The following is a 6,000-nucleotide window of genomic DNA, read 5'->3' as shown; positions in this document are numbered from 1 at the left end:
CCCTGGCAGTATAGACTCATATAATGCACTTCAATGCAGTTGAACTTCATTATATGGCAGTGTAGATGCGGCCTTAGTTCCTAGGTTGCATCGATACCAGATTGGGTGCCCGGGGACAAATGTGGGACAGTGATGCCACAGGTTTCTCATGACCTCTCAACCCTATTTCTAACTCATGGGATTTTGTGTGGCACCAACACTCTTTGGAGCTGTGGTGGCACAATGGGTTAAACCCTTGTGCTGCTGAACTGCTGACCTGAAGGTTGGTTGAACTGCTGATCTGAAGGCTGGCAATTCGAATCCATGAGACAGGATGAGCTCCCACCTGTAAGCTCCAGCTCCTGCCAACCAAGCAGTTAAAAAACATGCAAATGTGAGTAGATGAATAGGTACCTCTTTGGTGGGAAAAGGCAAAGAGACGCTCCAAGCAATCTTGCCAGCCACACAACCAGAAGGTGACGAAGCAGGCTCCTCTGCTTGAAAATTGAGAAAACCACCTCCCGGAGCCAGAGATGAGCATTGTCTCCACAAGCTGGAAATCAAAGGCGAAGCCTCTGCCTTTGATTGTGTTTGTCTGTCCCATTGTGTATGACTGTAAAGGCATTGAATGTTTGCCTCTGTATGTAAATGCTGTAATCCCCTCTGAGTCTCCTAGGAGAGAAGGGCGCAAAATAAATAAAGTGTATTATTATTATTATTATTATTATTATTACGATTATAATTTTACTGACACAAAAACACAGTATGTCACAGAAAACAAGATCTATATGATGGATTTCGTATCACAAAATCTCAAGTCGAACACTTCCGAATTATTATTATTATTTGAAACACCACAAGATGAGTCCACAGCAGACACTCTGCTGGCTGTTGTATTGGATCACACATCAGACACTTCCCAAGTGTCCAGGACTGTGTGAAGCATCAGCAAATAATGCACGCAGATCCCAGTAAGGTGGCCTTTTGCAGCTGGCAGATGGTAATCTTGTCAGCGCTGATTGTATTTGAGTGCAGGCCAAGGTCTTTAGGCACTGCACCCAGTGTGCCGATCACCACTGGGACCACCTTTACTGGCTTGTGCCACAGTCTTTGCAGTTCGATCTTTAAATCCTCATATCGTGTCATCTTTTCCAGTCATCTTTTCCTCATATCGTGTCATCTTTTCCATTTTTATTATTATCACTTCCTAAGGACAACAGGCAGGCCCCAACTCTGGCAGTCTTTAGGAGGAGCTTGAAGACGTGGCTGTTCCAGTGTGCCTTCCCAGAATAATGATCCCATAGCACTTTGTCCTCCAAAGCACTTTACATTTTTAGGTCTAGGTTCTTGTAGGTTTTTTCGGGCTATAGGGCCATGTTCTAGAGGCATTTCTCCAACAAATGCTACGTTCAGCAAAGGACAAGAGGGATCCTCTCACCTCTGCAGGAGTCTACCGTATACCATGCAGCTGTGGACAAGTCTACAGAGGGACCACCAAATGCAGCAGCATTGCCCAAACACGAATCAAGGAACATGAAAGGCACTGCAGACTACTTCAACCAGAGAAGTCAGCCATAGCAGAGCACCTGATGAACCAGCCTGGACACAGCATATTATTTGAGAACACAGAAATGCTGGACCACTCCAACAACCACCATGTCAGACTACACAGAGAAGCCAATGAAATCCACAAGCATGTGGACAATTTCAACAGAAAGGAGGAGACCATGAAAATGAATAAAATCTGGCTACCAGTATTAAAAAACTCTAAAATCACAACAACAAAACAGCAGAGAGGAAACAACCAGGCACATCTTAACACCTCTCAACAGAACATTTTCCCAGGCTCAGGCAGGCCTTCAAATGCTAATGAAGGTGGTCAGCTGAAACATTCACACCTAGCTTCAGCAGAGAGCTCTCTGCCCTACCCCAGTCATTCCACAGATATATAAACCCATTTTCCTATTTCCAACAGACCTCACTACCTCTGAGGATGCTTGCCATAGATGCAGGCGAAACATCAGGAGAAATGCCTCTAGAACATGGTCCTATAGCCCGAAAAAACCCACAAGAACCTAGTGATTCCAGCCATGAAAGCCTTCGACAATACATTTTTAGGTCTGCTTGTATGTTTTCCACAAATGCCCCATCACTTTTTTCGCCCATGTTCCAGCATTACTTTCAATTTTAATTTTACATTTGTCCTTCCCATAGTTTTTAATCGTGTGGTCTTATTGTTAATGTTGCATTATTGTATTGTCCATGTTTTATTTTTAATTGCTTGTATTGTTGTTATTACTGTTTGTATTGTTGTATTTGGGCTCGGCCTCATGTAAGCCACACCGAGTCCCTTGGGGAGATGGTAGCGGGGTACAAATAAAGTGTTGTTATTATTATTATTATTAATAATAATAATAATAATATTTGGCAGAGAAGGCTAAGGACCTTATCAAACAACTTCTCCCTAGCTTCCATATCATTGAACCATGGCAGTCAAAGTGGAGCCCAACTGTATTCATTCTGCAGTGTAGATCAAGCCAACCCCGGCCGAGACCACCTTCCACCTGGAAACCAATGCCCTCACTGCGGAAGAAGATGCAGAGCAAGAATAGGGCTCCACAGCCACATACGGACCCACAAGAATATTGGAAGACAATCATCCTCGGAAAGCGAGGGATCGCGTAAGTAAGTAAGTAAAGTAAGTACTTTTTTACCTTGGGGCCACATTGTGGGCCTGACCGAGAGGGCCGGGCCTGGAGGGAGGGTATTTGGTCACATACTGGGTGCAATGGACCCAAAGGGTGAGGCCGGGAGAAGATGAGGCAGGGCCCATGTCACCCTCAGGTTGTCCTAGCATAAGGATCCTTATGCCAGGAGGAAAACAAAACATGTAACGACTGCTCCAATCCTCCTCCCCAGTCCTCCTCCCCTGATCTTCAGGCTGCCTTCTCAGAATTATACCAGGAGGAGGGTGAGACAGGCAACAGCTGAGAAAGCTTCAGAGGTCTCTCAGCTGCTTCATGCCTTCCTCGAGCCATCCTCTTGGCATAAGGATGGGGCCACCTGCACCATCCTTATGCTGGGAGGAGGATGAGTCATGCCGTGGCTGAGAGTGCTCCAGTGGGCTCTCAGCTGCTGCGTGTCTTTCTCCCTCGTCCTTTCTGCATAAGGATGTGGCTGAAAGGACAGGGAAAATGAGGAGGGCTTGAGGTAAGTACCCAGGGGGCCACATCCAGATCCCAGGCCTTAGTTTGCCGATGCCTGGTGTAGATCCACCTTGACTGAACACAGTGCCAAATATAATAATATCCCAAATCCTCAAAAATCTTTCTTGGGCCAGCCAAAAAGATATAAAATACACAATGTTCCACTAGCTACTTCTTGCAGGGAGAAATTATGACGTTAGAGTCACAAACCTATATTTTGTCAATATGTTATTTCTGTTGACAGTTAAGATGGTCTGGAGACAGATCCATAGGCAGTGGCTACTCCAATTTGGGGAACTAAAAGTCATAAATTCCAGAAAATAAAATTTTAACCCCACTAGCAATAGAAAAAGCGACTTCCTTTGAGATTCAGATTGTTTCTGCAATACAGAATGTCCGGTATAGGTTTTTAATAAGAAGTAGAGTCCTGTAGGCATCATATCCTCCACTGAGCTTTGCTTTGCTTTTCCTCCTTTTTATAGTGTTACATGTCGGGTAATATGATGCAGTATGGCGGGGGGGGGGGGGGGGGATAGGTAAGCTGAAAAAACCATTTTTCCTAAGAAACTTGGGTTTCATCCCTGGACTACATACTACACAAGTCTCCAGTCCTTAATGAATAGCTAGACTTAGATTTAGGATTAGAGGGATTCCTTTCCCCACATTCCTATGCATACTTACCCCAGAAGGGGCTTTGTCTTTACATTTCTTGCTTACCACTATCTCCTCTCCCTTTGACAATATAGCAATGGAATCTCTGTGAGGGATGAGGTAACTTCCTCTTTAAAGGTATTTTTATTGCCCTGGCTTTTGGCCATGTGGTCATTCTCCATTGCCCTCTCTCTGCCTTTGTCTTCCTTCCAGTGAGGATGAATTTTGCCTTTCTCCAGGCAAAAAGTAGCTGCATGGATACTTTTGATATTTTATCCTTTTCATCTTCCTTAGAATATTATTTCATTTTACTTCAATAAATCTTTTTGAACATAAAGTTGTGACTCTGCAATTCTGTTCCATCCTCTTTGTGCTGTCACACGCTGGGCCTATAGCAATTCGCTTTTGAACAGGACGTGCTCTTTGTTCCCAGCGGGAAGTCAGGGTGCCTCAGCTGAGAGGCCCTAAGGATTTTCCTATACAAAGTCTTTAGAAGCTTGAAAAGTTTAACAAGGTCCTTTATTATTGCTTAGGTCAGGGGTCCTCAAACTAAGGCCCGGGGGCCAAATACGGCCCTCCCAGGTCATTTACCCGGCCCTCGCTCAGGGTCAACCTAAGTCTGAAACGACTTGCAAGCACACAACAACAACAATGCTATCTCATCAGCCAAAAGCAGGCCCTGACTTCCAATTGAAATACTAATAAGTTTATAAATGGAAAAAATGTTTTCATTTTAATATTTGCATTGTTTTTAAGTATTTTTTGCACTACAAATAAGATACGTTCAGTGCGCAAAGGAATTCATTCATTTTTTTTCAAATTATAATCCAACCCTCCAACAGTTTGAGGGACTGTGACCTGGCCCTCTGTTTAAAAAGTTTGAGGACCCCTGGCTTAGGTATTCAACAAAACAATCAAATACTTCTCAGATCTTCAACAAATGAAAACAATGCTTCAAGGCTTTGAATCAACTGGTGGCTTTCTTAATCTTGTCCACAAGGGACAGGCAACTGGCTTCGTGAACTATTCTTTTCTTTAAGAGGAAAACCCTTTTTAACCCCTCCTTGGGCAATCTACTTTCTAAACTTTGCTGGTGTGGGCTCTACTCCCGGCTCCAAACTGCTTCTTGGGTCCCGAGTAGACCTACCAGCCAAGGCTTTGTAGATTCTCCAGCTGGAGTCCTTTGGATTTTCTCCACGAATGTTGTGGGTTTGTTTCTTTAACACCAACAAGGGTTGCGCTGTGAAACTGTTTCTTTAAAGGCTTTTCCTTAAAGCTGTGAGGCTGTGAATCCCCAGCCAGAGCTTTGGGACTGTTTTCCCCTGGAATTTCGTAAGAAACGAAGCTTCTCTACAAGGTAGAATCATAGAATCATAGAATCAAAGAGTTGGAAGAGACCTCTTGGGCCATCCAGTCCAACCCCCTGCCAAGAAGCAGGAATATTGCATTCAAATCACCCCTGACAAATGGCCATCCAGCCTCTGCTTAAAAGCTTCCAAAGAAGGAGCCTCCACCACACTCCGAAGCAGAGAGTTCCACTGCTGAACGGCTCTCACAGTCAGGAAGTTCTTCCTAATGTTCAGATGGAATCTCCCCTCTTGCAGTTTGAAGCCATTGTTCTGCGTCCTAGAGCTGATTCACATCCTGTAACTAAGCTTTCAACTATAAGACTGAGCTAAAATGGCTCCCTTTCGCTCCTGAACCCTGGGGAAAGGGGCGGAACTAAAAAAACCCAACGATGATAGGCAGGTGGCTGCAAACCAAGGGAAGCCACCTTATTGCAAAATGCATGGAACTTTGGAATACATGCAAACACTCAAAGAAAGAAAAGGAAGTTGGAGCTCCTGGTACAGCTGTACCTGCACACTCTTGAATGGAAGCTAATCCTGACTCACTACATGTAAGTTTCTGCTGGTTATGAAGCGTGCTTCTGGCACTCCGCAATATTTTTAGTGGAATCACCCCAGTGAGGGTTATTTTTGAGCCTGACAGCTTCGATTCCCAACAGAAACAAACAAAACATAACAAGGTGATGATTCATTGGGTCTTTTGCTATAGATTTCTTCTCTCTTGACAAAAGAATGCTGCACAAAGCATGGTAAAAGAGAAAATGTTAGGAGTCAGATGAAAAGAAAAAGATACAGGTTTGAGATGAAAAGTTAGC

The sequence above is a fragment of the Anolis sagrei genome, chromosome 4, assembly GCF_037176765.1.
Source record: "Anolis sagrei isolate rAnoSag1 chromosome 4, rAnoSag1.mat, whole genome shotgun sequence".
In the NCBI taxonomy this organism is placed as follows: Eukaryota; Metazoa; Chordata; class Lepidosauria; order Squamata; family Dactyloidae; genus Anolis; species Anolis sagrei.
This window is presented reverse-complemented; position numbering follows the sequence as displayed.